We start from the raw sequence: 15611 nt of genomic DNA, 5'->3' as shown, positions 1-15611 counted from the left end.
GAAACTAAACTATTGAGAAACTGCCTCAACAGTTTTAGTGCCATGAATATAAGAGCAAATGCACAGAACAGAGTCAGCTTTGCCAAGTGAACATCAGAGTGTCTCAGGCTGGGTAAGGAGCTGTGCTCCTGTCCACACTTACCGTTCGGGGGGAGGGGGGGGTGTCAGCATTTCTCGAGTCTCAAAGGTGAATTGAACTCTCATTTAGCAAAGTTTCGTGTTCCTGGGCAAGCACAAAGGCCTCACTTTCTCTGTCTTAGCATCTCCCTCTGTGCTGTGCCAGGGATACACCAGAGATGCTCTCTCGGGTGCACTCACATAAATGAAAGCCAGTGAAGTCACTCCTTATTTTGTCTCTAAGTGGAAAGGAAGTTGCTCCCTTCAGACTGGAGCATCACCAACTTACCCTAAAGTCTTCCTTTCTCTCTGCCATGGAAGAATGGAATAGAGATGTGCTTGGAATGCTGCAGGCTCACCTTGTGGCCTCAGCAAAGCCACACCTCTCTTCTGGAGCTGACTCTGAGGTTTGTGTTTGGCTGCCAACCCCCAGAGCATCTCTCCTTCCAGCCTGCAGTACTCTGACCTCTTGGCAAAGCAGTGATTGTTTTTCCTTGTGAAGGGTGAAATAGCAGCTCTTTGTCACAGGCAGTCAAAGTGACCTGCAGACCTGAATGTAGCCCAGATATTCCCATCCTTCAGGGGCTGGAAGGCCCCACAGCAGCCGTGGCTGTTTGTTGGACTCACAGCTCAGTTGTTGGTGGGGAGCAAATTTAAGCTGCCAGGAGGGCAAAGAGAATGGGATTTACCAGCAGAGGAAGTACATGGTGTAAATTCCTCCTGGAGATGAACCACCAGACTCACTGAACTGTGAGTGTGACTTATAAAAATAGGGATTTTGTGCAGCCTCCACGTCTCCTTGCTGCTCCTACATCACTAATTGGATCTTTCTGAACTCAAATAGTGTTTCAGTTGGGGCTGCTCTGAAACAGCTTTATTTGTGCACCTCCTATAAAAAGGAATGGAATTAACCTTAAAAATACATTCTGTAATAGAGGATAGAGACTCCCTTGTTTTGGTGTTGCTGAAAATGTAGTCAGGAAACTTATTGTGAGGGGAAAATAGGGACATTGTTTAGGGGAGACAGAGGGGGGGAAATCCTATTAATGACTCAATTCAATACAGCAACCTCAAAATTAAAACATCCATCATGATTCAGTCTGCACAGAACACTGAAAGCACTGATTTCAGTTTATGAATGTGGTAAGAGAGTGGGAGAATAGAATATCCTACTGCTAAAATAACACTTGTCAAGCCCTCTGTCCTGCCCTTGTTCAAACCAATATTTTCATGGATTTCAGTGGAAACAGCCTGTTGGATTTGGAATTAGGGAGTCCTTTCTCAGTGGGTCTGTGCTGGGTTATATCTCTGAGACACATGGGTCTAGACACATTGAGACAAAATCTGAATATAACCCCTTCCCATCTTAAGGTAACAGCTCATCAAGCATAAAGCACCTAAGCTGACAACATTCTATCCACTTCTTTAAGGAAAAAAATAGCTAGAACCTCTTTGTTGAAGGAGTAGAGGGGAAATAAAGGAATGGAGAGTAATTAAAGGGCATTATTCTGATATTATTTCTGTTGACATTTGCCATGAGTAACTTTGTGAAACCAGAGGGCCAAGCTGGTGGTACCCAAGGATGGAGGAGCTCTCAGGGTGGGGAAGGCTGGCTGGGGATCTGGCTGGAATGGGACAGTTCTATCTGAAGTTGGCCTGTGACTCACATGGTTTCACTGCCTGGCCATGGCACAGGCACTGCCACCATAACCCTGAATTTGTGACAGTGAAAAAAGCCCTCAGTTTATGCCAGATTTGTGCATCCCCAACTGACTTCAGTGAAAGAGAAAACAGACCCTCTGGACACACACAGATCACAACTGGGAGTCTGGTAAGGGTGTACAGGCTTCCAAAAGAAAGAGTATCTCCTGAGCAGCAAATATCAGCAGGTTCGAAATGCTGGTTGTGAGGCTGAGCAGTGTTAGGTCTTATTTCTGTAACAGGATGTTTCTGGATGACCAGGGGACCTTTTCCTTTCTCTGCACCTTCACAGCCACACAGATTTCTGCAGCTCCAGCTCAGGGGAGTGAAAATCCAATGTGGCTTTTGCTCCTTCTCAGAAAAGGTTAACAGTGTCTGAACAAGTGGGAAAATACTTTGTGTTCTCCACGGAAGGAGTTTTTCCTTGGAGGAAAAACTCAACAGCCTGTGTGAATTTGTTCTGCTGAATGTTGGGGAGGTGGGGTGTTTTTTGTCCCTCTTGTACTGTTCTCCCTGGCACTCTGGTGAAAATACCCTGTATTTTGGAGTGCAGGCTTTTGGATGGCACATCCAAAAAAGCACAGCATGTTTGGGGACATGTGTGGACATGGTTTCTGTTTTCTGTTCAGCCACTGTTCCTTTTGGAGTGCAATGGAGCACAGCAAGCAGTGAGCTCATTTTAAGTTAGGTGAGCTGGGAGAAGGGCAGGCAGCTGGAAAAATAGAAGAGGATGCAATTTCACTGTAGGATCTTCCTCTTGGATTCCTGTCATCATTTAAATTGCGTGGCTGTCACTCACTCAAGGGCTCAGTGTGTGTCTCATCAGGGGAAGGTTTCTCTGAGCACTGAGGTTCATGCACAATCCTCAGAGGTTTCTTTCAAAAACTGTCACTGAACAGTTTTCCAGGAAAGTACATTAAATGTGGGGGTTTTTTCCTTACTCTTTTTCCCTGCTCCTCCTTTCTTCTTCACTTGGAGACACAAAGACATTTAAAAGCCACCTGCCAGAAGCAGCTGAAAACATTAGGAACATACAGGTGCATATATATATATATATATAAAACAAAGGAAGTGACTGCCTTTAATAACTATTTCTCCCAGTATTTGCGATTCAGATGTTATTTTGGTCTGTGAGTGCTCAAGAGAGACCTAAACCAAAAATGACTGGAAAGTCACTATTTTTATTGCAAGCAGAAAGGTACAAGGTAATCAAACAGCACACACAATGCAAAGCAAATTAGATTTCTGAAACTCTTCCTGTTTTTACTGACTCCCATGTGGCAATTGCAACACAAGCAAGGAAAGTTGTTTATTTTATAAATAACAGGCCAAATCCTTCCATTCTCCTTGTTCCTCTCATGCCAGTCTAACAGCAGAGGGGATGATAAATTGATTTAAGAGCTGCTTTCCCAGCCAGCCTGGGAAGGGACGACGTGTCCCTTCAGCTGCTTCCAGGGTAGAGGGTGAGCTGCAGAAAGGAGGCAAGTTGGTCACAGAGAAAGTGTCATTTACTGGTTTGAACTGGGCAAGGGGCAGAACCAGGCACAGCAACTGCAGGGGAAGGAGCAGCATCTCTGGGTTGCTCCAGAGTGTCAAGGGGGAGAGGAAAATTGGTGTGGCGGAAGACAACAGGGTTTGAGTCCACCTGGAGTGTTAAGATGTAGTTATTTTCCATCGCAAAAGATAAGATATTCTCACATTTTAATCATAGTACCTGTGAGAGAGCTTAGGAATACTGCAGGATCTGTATCTTTATAGTGATCTCTGTGTGAACTACTCAGCCCAGACAGGTTGCCTGGGAGCCACTTCCACTGATGGCAGCATTTCTCACTGTTCTTCAGCATTTCTGTCTTCCAAGTATTTCTGACTTTGTAACATTGAGGAACTTGATGGTGACTCAGGTAATCGTTTCCCTGGGTGAACCTGAACCAGTTCCTTCATTAATTTTAATTGGATGCTGTCATGAGGAGAGGCTCATTGGGCTGGGATGTGAGTCTGAGTTTTCCAGTCCTTCTGCAGGCAAATCCCTGTTAGTTCTGGTGGGAATCTGCTCTGGGTGAGCATTGCAAGGTCTGCCCCACCTGCACAGGCTTAGAAGGTGGCAGCAGTTGGGTACAGACTCTGCTCATGGGAGGCGTCATGAGAACCTGCCAGTGATGCTCATTTTCTCGTTTGCCACTTGAACAAATTCCCAAAGGCCCTTCCCAAGGCTTCCCTGGCTGATTCCAGCACAGCAGGCACTGCCAAGGAGTCTGTATTGCTGTCACCAGCTCCACCTGCCCATTCAAACTTTGGCCAGGGCTTGGTCAAGAAGGAATAAGCACAAAATTATCTGGGATTTTTTTTCCTACTATTGTGAAGCCAAAAATGAGCAGGTAGATACAGTTTCCCAGAAAATTGTATGTCCTCATTGGCATCCCTAACAGGGCTGGGAACAGCCCAAGAGAAGGTGGCCAGGCTGGGAAAATCCAGCCCAATGTGATCCTTCAGCAGAGGAGACCAGAGACAGTTTAAATAATTCTCACCAGAGTCTTAAGAATATTGCAAATCAATGGGATGTGGAAATACCAGATTGGAATGTGAGTGTGCCTAACTGACATAGCTTTGTACAGTGAATATTGCTCTTACAATTAAAGCAGTGACAGCTACTGATTAAACAATATCCTTTTAGATGAAGGAGTACTGTAAAAATTAAAGAATAGTCAGAAAAAAGGTTATTTGAACTGTGTAAAATAAAGGCCAAAAATTTAAACAAATATCATTATGTTCCACCTGCAATCTCTCCCACTCCTTTCTGATCCTCAAGAGGCTGGGACAGGCTCTTGACATGTGGGAAGAGGGAGGAAGGATGTGTTTTTGAATGTTATCTTCAAAATCAAGAAATAGCTCTGACAACATGTGACCTCTTTTTCTTTACTCATCTGTACATGTTCCTTTGCAAGTTTCCAGTGCTCTGGTCTGGCTGACAAGGTGGAGATCAGTCACAGGTTGGACTTGATGGTCTTGGAGGTCTTTTCCAACCTAAGTGATGCTGGCATTCTGTGAACTACTGGTTTCAGTTTCATCCTTTACAATTCCATGGTGTTCTTGCTTAAGAAGGAAAAGAGATACTTTAGCTGAGAGAAGTTAAAATTTCCCCCCAAAGCAGCAAGCAGAACAGTCCTCTATTTTTATGAAAATTATGGAAATGCAAGCTTAATATTATGACATAAGATGACTAGTAATTCCTACTTGCAGAGAGTGATACTGTTTAATGTATTTCATCCTGAAAAAACATGTCCCCAGCCACTGCTCCCAGAACACCTCAGGGATGAGCCATCACTTGGCACAGCACAGCAAACCCACATCTTAGTAACCAGAAAGGACCTTCATTTGAGAAATCTCTCTTATAATCCCTTCCTATAGGAAGACACCCAGAGCAGTATTTATTGTAGCTCACACAAGAGTAGATGAGTTCCAATCTGTGGTTCCAGAAAGAGCAGGAACTTCTAAGGTGATCAGATCACCTGTACTGGCTTTTTCCCTGGGCTTGGCCACCACTCCAAATGGTTTATTCCATCTTCTGTCACTGATATCTGGTGACTTAAAGTAGCTTTGCCACTTCCAAAATGATATTTTCCTCAGAATAAACAGTGGCCCAAGAATTCGTGGTTTAGGAACTGAGACACAGAGTAACCCATTTCTGCTTCTTTCACTAACAAAAAGGTTTCTGGTCTAAATACCCAGAAGGGCAGGAGCAGCAGGAGAAAGCACATTGGTATTGAAGTGGCACATCAAAGTGAAGACAACATTTTCTAATCCATCCCTGGCCCAGATCCTCACAGATATGGAGCTGTTTCACTCTGATGCTTAAATAATTTTAAGGATGTGGGCACAGATGTAAATACCTGTTCTTCAAACTGCCTGTGGTTAGTGTGTCCACTTTTGCAAAGGAGAAAATAGTGAAGAGAGTAGAAAGAGAAATCAAACCCTGTGTGAGCCCATGAGGCTTTCCAGAAGATCCCAGAGCCTGGGGCAGGCAGTGGTGCAGTTTGTATCCCAGGATTCCCAGCCATTGCTGGGGCTGGACGCAGGTGGAAGGGAGGACACAGCAGCACAGAGAGGGAGCAGCATGCCCTGCTGGGGAGGTGCCCATCCCAGCTGCCAGCTCAGGCAGTGGAGGGAGGAATTTCCTTTTCTAGTCTATCAGGAAGAAATCTCACACAGGAGCATGGAATGCTGTTCTGGATGTCATCACATAATAATACACAGGGGATTTGGATGACCAGCCATGCCCGTTTCCCAGTAAAGGCACATTAGCTGTATGCCAGTCCTAGCCCAGGGATGGCAATCTAAAATCAGTGACTCTGGAATGTTGTGCAGGAGAAACCTATTTACCTTGGGATTTTATAGATGATTTCCCCTGTGTGTCTGCTCTGCACTGGCAGAATCCATGGAGGTGAATATAAAGGAAGTCCTAAGCAACTGTGCAAACTGTGCTTCCATCTCTGGGTCCCACTGGCATCACAAACCCTCTCACCCAGCTTTTGCAGTTTGTAACCATGCAGTAGAAAATCCCTTTGCTGACATGGCTCAGTGTTGCACTGCATGTTTCTCATTCAAATACTTTCTCTCCTTTTTTTCCCCTTTTTTTTCTTTCCTGTGAATACTTACTGCAAGGAATATTTCCAGTGAAGTGTTAAGATGTACATGATGTAAATTTTTATTATATATAAAGAGTAGGAAGATCCAGCATCTTGGCCTCTTGTGTACAATGGTGTGTTTTGACCCTTGCAGTACTTCAGGTCCTCTCTGTAATAGCAAGGATTAAATTGATGTGCCTACAAAGAGATTACGTGAATGAATTACACGGAGGATTAGGGGGAAATCTCATTTTGTGCACCCATCCAAATAACCCCTTTTCTGACTCAAGGAACAGCAGCCTGCCCTTCCTTCCTCGTTGGACCAGATCCTTCAGTGTCCTAATGCTGTGGGGGGACTGAAGGACACCAGTGAACCCAAAGCTAACCCAGACTCCCATAGAAATTCCAAATAATCTATCCTGCAAAAGTCATTTATGCAGGCAAATGTGACCAGGGGTCAGTGCCACGTGTCCCTCCCATGTGCCACCCTCCAAACCCCCAACAGGGCTGAGCAGGCAGGGACAGGAGGAGCTGTGGAAAAGCTCCTGCTGGTTTCTAGTAAGCAAAATACAACAATACAAATTCCTTCTCCTTTGGAGAACCTTAAAATACTTTACAAACAATGTGCTCCACAGAGCATCTGGGACACCAGATATTTATGTGTTTATGTTACATAGAGCCAAACTAAAACATGCTCCACTTGTCAGGGGTACCCAGAGAATCAAACACAAACCAAATCATTCCCAAGAACCTTGTGCTGTAACTACAAGGAAAACCACCCAATTGGCTCTCCACCCTGCTTCGGTTTAGTATTTCCCAGTAAAATATCCTCATCACACATCTGTGGAGCTCTTTCCGTGTCAGGGATCTCAGATTCCCTTAAAAACTGAGCCAATTGAGCAGGAACAATCCCTGCCCTGAAGTGCAGCCATATTAGGAATGAAATGTAGCTACTGTTCAACAGTCCAACCTTGTGTAATAACCTCTGACAGAAAGTGAACAGTGACAAAATTGAACTTGTGGAAAAACTATTAGCTGATATGTATTGTACAATAATTTAAGTAGTAAATTATGGAGAATCTAAAACTTGTCCCAGCAGTTGGTCTCTTTTCACACTTCCCATTTGGTTTGCATAAATCTACTTACACTGCAATTGTTCTTCCATCACTTTTTTTCTCTTGTTAAGGATTCCAAGTCCAAGTCCTGCATGTAGCAGCATCTCTTTTCTTTCAGGACTTAAGGGTTTGGCTGGACACTGTGGCCACAAAGATCTACTTGGATTTTGTAGAGCCAAATTCTCTCTCTTTCCACTTCCTCCCTCCGCTCTCCATCCACACAAAGCTACAGACCCATCCAGCTCTGAGTCTCTTGGAACTGATAACTTCTCTGCCTTGCACAGAATGATTCAGAAGGGTGGGCTACCTTTTAACAGGAAACCATCAAATGCCTTTGCTTTTAATGTCAGACAGGAGCCCTACTCCAGCTCTGCACTCTCTGCTTTAGAAGTGCATTGTAACAGCCTAAAAGCACAGGGCTGGCAACCTTTTGGGAACAATCCTGCATGTTCTCTCAGGCAATCAGAGAAAGAGCAAAAACCATCTGAAGGATGGGGGGGAAGAGAGAAGAGAGGCTGGGGATGGCCTTGCTGAGCTATCCCTCCTGAGAACAGGATTAGTGCCAGTCCCACAGTGCCAGTGTGTGTGCTGAGGTGGGTGTGCTGGTACAAAGCCTTGCCCTGAGCTGGCATGGGAGAGCACTGGGTGGCATTGTGACCCACTCTGCTGCCCTAGATATGGGCTTGAAAGTGAGTGTGTATTTGTGTTCATGTGCATAAATCACAAAGCCAGCAGCCCTTGCACTATTATAATTAACTATTGGTTTGCTTCTGTTGTTTTCTTTTTGGAAAACCCAGCTGATTTAAACAGTATATTTCAGGTAGTTATTTTTCATGCTGTAGCTCACCCTTTGCAAACTCCACCAATGACTGCAGAGGTATTGCTGGTGTTGATGGTTCTCTTTCATTTTTTAAATATAATTTTTTCTTGCAAATGGGACACACCTGCATATATATCTACACTTACAGCAACAGTAAGGCCTGTCCCTGGGTCATTTCCTTGACCTTTAGTTCAGAAAACCACCTTTGGCAATCTTTGAGGACCACGTGGTTTCCAGGGCCATGTCCAACCCCCTGAGTTTGGACTGCCCTGTTTGCAACCAGCACTTGGATTGTTAATTCCCTCCAGATGTCAGCTCGTCTCGTCTGGAAGGATCTAATGCTACACCTTGTTAGCAGGCAAGTCCCTGGCAAAGGAAAATCCATGCAGGCTCCTCCTGGATAATATTTAAAGCTGAGTTCGGAAAGATGACTGAAACAATACTTAAAACTCTCTCTTTTCCAAATACTATGTGGAAACAGTGTGTGTTTCATATCTTAATAGTCCCATGAAAACTATTAAAAATGCTAAAAGGTGAATTAGCCATTCCAAAAATGAACCTGGCACTGACATGTGCTGTACTTCTGTGCATTATTAACATTTCCTGACCTTGCCTAGGAAATACTGTATGTTAATAGTCCTACAGAGGGTGAAAGTGTGTGGAATTCCAAGGATGAAACAACATGGCCTGGTTGGCTTTGGCCAAGTGCAATCTTTGGTGCTGAAAATCTGAGAAATGTGGGGTCAGTCCCACAAAGGCTTAGGCTTGTGCTTATCTTTGTGTGTAACTCGTGTGTGCAGATGGTTCCAGCTTTTGGCCTCTGATGTGGCTGTTCTGGGGTGTGCTCTTGTCCCTGCTGAAGTCAGTTCTGGCAGCCAGCAGAGCTGGCCTGGAAGGGAGAAAAGAGCAAATCAGCTACTCAGACAGTGTAAGCTGTAAAATAACACCTTCCTCTAACTTCAGAGGGGAAAAAAGGATACTTTGGGTAGTGGCTTTCTGCTCTTTTTCATGATTATATTCTTTACTGTGGTATCGTTCCAAGGCCCAAATGAGGTTCCCATCCAAATCTTCTTTATACCACAACTACACAAGCAATCACTGCTAGCATTCTAACCATCTTCTGTGTGTTTATATATGGCTTTAAATTCAAAACCTTGCAGTAATATAGGCTTGGCCTGGCACACTGCCACACTCAGCAAGCCTCGTGCTGGTACCAGTTCCAGCACTGGTTTAAGAGGAGTGATGGATGAATCACTCACTCTGTTTGGTGTCACTCTCCACACCAAGCTGTGTGCTTGAGTCTACACCATGACAGAAGTCATGATTTTTAACAGCTTTTATTGTATGAGAGAGGAGTGCTAGAGCAGGATGACTTGTAGCTACTTTCAAAAATAAGTGTCTACAAACTCCCTAAAATACAAGGTCAGTTTTATTTTATATTTACTGCAAAAGAGCCATAAAGCATCAAGCAGATGATGATGAGGCTGTTGGGACACAAGCATTTGGTTACTGCATCTGGCATTAGCACGGGATGGCAGAATCAGTGTTCAGGATTTAATATTAATTTCTTGTCCTAATTTGCATTTCCTATTACTGTTTGTTGCATTTCAGCCCTGTGGGTTTGGGAATCTGACCAAAAGCCAATTGAAAGCTCAAGCCACCAAAAGTCCAGCATTTTATTTTCCTCCAAAAAGCTGAACAAAAATAAACTCCCTCCATCGTGCTCTTTCCCTTCACTCATATATTCACTGGAAAAGTGTCTGCCCCTCAGGAATAGGCATTGGTAGCACAGGATCATTTGTGTCATATTTAAAGTAGACTCTGGCCATAGTTTTTCCTTTGGTTACTCCTAACAATGAGATGGGTGAGGGTGAGAGTGTGTCACTTGAATAGAAAGAGAAGCACAGAAAAAAGGAGTAGCTGAATCCTGAGTGCCTCACAGGAATGGCTTTGAATCTTTGTGTATGTGTGTGTGTGTGTGTGTGGGAAGAGCTTCCTTGATACCATCTGCTTTAAAAGAAAAAAAATCCAAAACAACAAATGAAGACTTGGGAACAGAACAGCTTTTATTGCCCTTGTACTCTCAGGGTTTAGTGAAATGGAGGAATCAGCAATACCACAGAACTCAAGGAAAGGAACAAACAGATGAATTGGTGGTCCACCATTCTTGTGTGCTCTGTTCTCGTTCTATGGAAAAATAACAGCAGCCCACCCAGCCACAAGGAGTTTATTTGGTGTCTGGAACAGAATGAGTCCCAGTGGGGCAGTGTAGCCTAGTTTTACGTGGCCATGTAATGAGACATCCTAGGAGGAGAGATTGGCATAAGCTGACAGGGGACCCTCATTTCCGTCTGAAATCGTTCAGCTTACAGCTTTGAAACAACTGTCTAAATTTGCTAATGTGGAGAAAGCCAGAGTTTGTATTCCTGCCTCCTCTGAGCAGTGCCTCTGTGATCGTTCCTCTCCACGTGGGTGCCTGTGCAGAAAGTGCAGTTCACCTGCTTCAATATTCAAAACACGCAGTGTCACGCAAGGCTGTGAATTAAAACATGTCAGGCAGAGAGACTGGGGCTAAGAAATGATGCTTTACTTCCTCCAGAACATAATTATAGGGAAGCAGTTCAGAACATCCAGATTATGTTATCAGGCAGACTAATTTAAACATAGTTCATCCTCAGACAATAAATAATGTACATGTGTTGGGCATGAGTCATCACACTCGCAACAGTGTCTGTGGAGCTCCCTGCTTTGCATGATTTACGCATTAAAATGTAAATGAAACGGAGTTTTTTTTTATTATACTCTGAATTCAGGAGAGCAGTCATTTATAGTCATTACTTAGATTAGTTCAAACCATCTCTGAGGTCACAGCCACCTGTTGGGCTGTGATGCAGAAGGAGAGAGGGGACGAGGGGAAGCTTTCGCCATCCTTTTCAGTGGTGAGCTCGCAATCAGTGTATGTCTTTCTCTTCCTATGGCAGAGTCTTTGTCTGGAGGGGCAGGCTGAGCTGTTGCAGCAGCCAGGGACCACCGGGTGCGCACATGAGCTTTAGAATCCTCTCAGCGCGGAGCCGGGAGGGCTCGCATTGCTCTGCCTGTGCGTGTGTGTTGGCGTCACGGCATTAAAAAAAAAAAAAAAAGAAAAAAAAAGAAACAAACAAAATAGGGTTTCGGCTGCTCTAAGCGTGCGCTTACTCCCGTCCCTGAACTCCAGCCGGTTTAATCGGTGCTGAGAGCTGAGCCTGTTGTGTCGCTGCCAGGCGATGCCCGCGATGCCCGCAGCTCCCGATCCCGCCGTACCTGTGCGGGACGGGCAGGCAAGTGCGGGAGGCAGGGCCGCCCCAGCGCTCCCCACACGCATTTCCCAAGGAACGTGGGGCGTTCGGCTCTCTGATCCTCCGAGTAAACACTCCCAGGCAGGGATTGCTTCTTAGCAGGCTGCCGGATTCTCCCAGAGTAATTTAAAACCACCGGAGCGCTGTTTATCAATGTAATGCTCTTAAAATTGGAAGTACTACCCTTAATCCCCGGCCCCCTCGTGGCGATGCGGGGGCTGGCGGGGGTGAGAAGTCGCTGGGAGCGGGCAGGGACCCGCCGCGCTGTCGCCTCCCGGCACACCCACCCGCTCGCTGGTGACAGGGACCCCTGTGGCCGGGGAAGCCGATCCGCGGGCCCCGCACGGCTCCCGCACCTGCCCTGCCGAGCTCCCTCCCTGCATCCCTCCAGCCCCTCCAGCAGGAGCTGTGGCAGTGCCGGCAGCCCCCGAGCGGCGCGAACCCACCCGGGAAGCCCCTCAGGAGGAGGAGGAGGAGGAGAGGAAGAGCGCAAGGGGTGCGCCCCCGCCAGGGTTCACCTGCATCGGTAATGCCACCAAAGCTGCCTGTCCCCCTCGCCGACCCCTGGAGGCTTTGCCGAGGTGAGAGGCCACCCCCGGGCGGCTCTGCCCTTCCCCGGGCCGGGCAGGGCTCCGCAGCGCTATCCCGAGCCGGGCAGCCCGCTCCGAGGGGCACGGCAGCGCCGGGGCCGGGACAGGGACAGCGGGCACGGACGGCTCCAGCTGCTGGAGGGGCGCGCGTGGGAGCGGGAGGCACCTGGACAGCCGGCCCGGGTGGAGCGAGAGCAGCTGGTTGGAGCGGAGTCGGGGGGAGGAAGGGAGAAGGTGGAGAAGCGGGCGGGGACAGGAGGGGATGGATGGGGGAGCCGCAGAGCGGCGAGATGGGGAAGGAGGTGGCGGCCGCTCCAGCGCATCGGCGCCGGGGCTGAAGCACCGGCGAGAAACCAGCACCAGCCACAGCAGCACCGCCAGAGACGGGTGTGCCTTCGGGGCTTCGTTGGGAGAAGTGGCTGTGCCCAAGGAGCGACTCAGCGCAAGGTTAGGCGCGGCTTTGCGCGGGGCTTGTGATGGGAGGTGGCGGGTCGCGCTGCCGGAGACCTGCGGGCTAGGTGCCCTGTGCCCAGAGCGGAGCAAAGCCCCGGGATGGAGCAGAGCCCCCGACCCGCGTTGGGATGCGCTGCTGCCCCATATCCCCCCGCACGCACCCGCGCCCGGCAAAGTTTGTGCGCTCCCGGGGCCGGGCGCTGTGGCACAGCGCAGGGGTGGCTCGCCCTGCTCGGTTGCCGTTCTCCAGGCTGCTGGCAGTAGGTTGATTATGTGTGTGTTTGCGGTTTGAATCAGTATTTATTTACGGGGCTCAGATATTAATCACTCGTGCCTCGGAAAGCTCATTAGCGGTGACTTGTTTCCATGACAACGGGACCCCTCGGAGCCTTCGGGGTTATCTGGTTGACCGGTTTATTTATTTATTTATTTTTCTTCTTTTCACGAGGCATGTTTGCACTAGTACCGTGTTTTGTCACCGTGGAGGAAAACAGGCAAATATACCCTGTGTGAGCCTGTGGCCCCCGTTCGGTTTTCCTCTATCGCTCAATTATTTCCCCAGACTTAATGATAGGTGAATGGGATTAAGCAAGTGTGTGAGCGACACAGGATTTGTTAGTGGTTGTTTTGATGCTTTGCCTTCTTTAGCCATAGAGCGCAGCCTAAGACACGGTTTGGCTTGTCTCTTGTTCAGAGCACTCCTTAGACGTGTTAGTGCTGAAGAGTGTGATGTTTGTTACCTTTGTGTATCAGTAGCACAGAAGCCGTTGAGGAGCTTTGTATCACAGTTTTATTGCTCCAGCAGAGCTGTAGTGACTGGTTGTGTGACTCTCACCTTCCTGGGCTGTGACCTTGACAGGTCTTTTAACTTCTTCACATCCCCCTTGCTCAGCATTGCTCACTACCTGGTCTGAGCTAGTCAAACAGAACACTTGTCTGAGATGGAATACTGTTAAACTGACTGCATGAGGATGTTCTTGTCTGCTACATGGAGTAAATGTATCTTACACTTCCCATTTCCCCAGTGGTGTAGGGGAAAATTCCCCTAACTCTAGTCTTTATTTAATTCGGCATAGCTGGCTCCTCAGATAATGTGTTATCAGCCAGCTGAAAACAGTGGTTCTAATCCCATTTTTGCTAACTACCAGCCTCTGCTTTCCTGTCTGAACTTCATCAGAGCTGGGTAAAAAGCAGAGTCTTTGGCATTCTGAAATTTGTAGGAATATGCTCTGACGGAATATGCATCCAGGGAGAAGATGAAGAGTAAGGAAAGAAAAGATTGTAACATTGAATGACAGTTTGGATCATTTGCCTTAGTATTGTAACCTGAGAGGGACTTAAATGTTTTATGAGAGAGAGTGAGCAAACACACACTTTTAACTGTGTTAGGTTAAACATCTGAAATGGTTCCACCAATTTTCCTAGTTTTGCAAGAAACATTTTAATATATAGTGTTGTGTTGAGAGTGTGTGAGAAATGTTTGAGAATATACAGTCCTAAACTAAAATACTGCCTGAGAGATGTTCAGTGATGACTGGTTTAGATTACAGAAGTAGGAAGTTATAATAGTAGGGAAACTTCAGTATGAAACACACATTTTTCTTCTTTTTTGAAACACTCCTTTTAAGTGAACAGGCTTTTATAAAATACCTGTGTCTCTCATAGTGTGAGAAAGTCTCTCCCCAGCTCAGCTCAGTCCAGCCAAGTGCTAAAACTTGCCTCATTCCAGATGCATTAGAGCAGGCAAATCAGCCTTCAGGCTTTTACTTAAATATCCTAAAGAATCAAGGGCTGTGACCTCGACTTTTCTCTCCTGGTTTTTAACAACTTGGTACCAACATCTGTCTGAAAATACTTCCTATGAGTTGAGGACCATTACCAGCCATTAGTTACCAGTGAAGTGATTTTATGACAATCCCATGAAAGGAAAGAAAGGAGAAGAAACCTTAGTCAGCATCTTATCTTCTTTGGATGTCATTGACTTAAATTTCCATACTGAATGATTAAATCTTTACTCCACAGTCAATACTGGTAGAGAGAAGGTGATCTGGGCTTTACTCTGCTTTATGTCCTCTGTAAAGCTCAGTCTTTAATTACTGCTGATATTAAGAATAACAGATATTCTAGTTCAATTCTCAGACTCTGGTTGCCAAGAGGGGAAAATTAATTCTTCATTCATTTTATTTTTTAAGACTGATAACTGGCAGTAAGAAAGATAATTCCTAAGAAACCCTTATTACTTCTAGAGATATTTCTCAGAGCAAAAATCACTTAAGGTTCTAAGAAGTCATTTGAGTATTTAAACTGTCAGTGATTAAGGTGTTCTGTTTTAGGAAGGGGGAAAAAGTACATAGAAATGAGGGCTAGATCTACAGATATGGATGATTATATTGGTTTACATTGTAGTTTGCTCAGCATTATGCCAGAGTAACTTGGCTATAATACACACTGGTTCTCATAAGCAAAAACTCTTCTAGTGGTGTTTATAATGAAGGTACTCCATGCTACTCAAGCTGCCTGTTGCTTATACTTTGTTTCTCTGGTGTTGGAAGTCCCTCAGCTGGGATGAATAAGATACTGGACCAGGATTTAGTATTTAGTGGAGGTGGTTGAGCTTCTTTCTCTGTAACTGATCCAATTCTGGACCAGTCACTTTAGCCCTTTATTTTAGTTTTTTCCCTGGCCATCCTCGCCCTGTTTGTCACCTTTCCCTGTTGCCTGTTCAGAGTGTGGGATCTCCAGGGCAGAGGCTGGCTCTGTGCATCCCTTGTGCCCACACAGATCCCTGTTGGAACAGAGAAATGCCAGTGCAGTTCAATGATAACAACTGAGAGCCAACATTTTTGCTGTATTGGTCA

At 46.1% G+C, this 15611-nt stretch overlaps 1 protein-coding gene across 6 annotated transcripts in view; it reads left to right on the top strand.

Moving 5' to 3' along the window:
- The window catches only part of SHISAL1 (shisa like 1), a 139362-nt gene that overhangs the window by 72614 nt on the left and 51137 nt on the right, over positions 1–15611 (top strand). For 2 of the 6 annotated variants that reach the window (XM_071551558.1, XM_071551556.1), the window contains exon 1: positions 12572–12747. The exons of 3 other annotated variants lie outside the window; for them this stretch is intronic. The gene's annotated coding sequence lies outside the window, so the exon portion shown is untranslated. Of the gene's footprint in view, positions 1–11268; positions 11315–12571; positions 12748–15611 lie in introns of those variants that run through there. One more of the 6 variants, XM_071551559.1, reaches the window with a different exon arrangement.

This window comes from Pithys albifrons, chromosome 3, assembly GCF_047495875.1.
Source record: "Pithys albifrons albifrons isolate INPA30051 chromosome 3, PitAlb_v1, whole genome shotgun sequence".
Lineage (NCBI taxonomy): Eukaryota > Metazoa > Chordata > Aves > Passeriformes > Thamnophilidae > Pithys > Pithys albifrons.
Note: the sequence above shows the minus strand (reverse complement) of the source record. Positions and strands in the feature narration are given on the sequence as shown.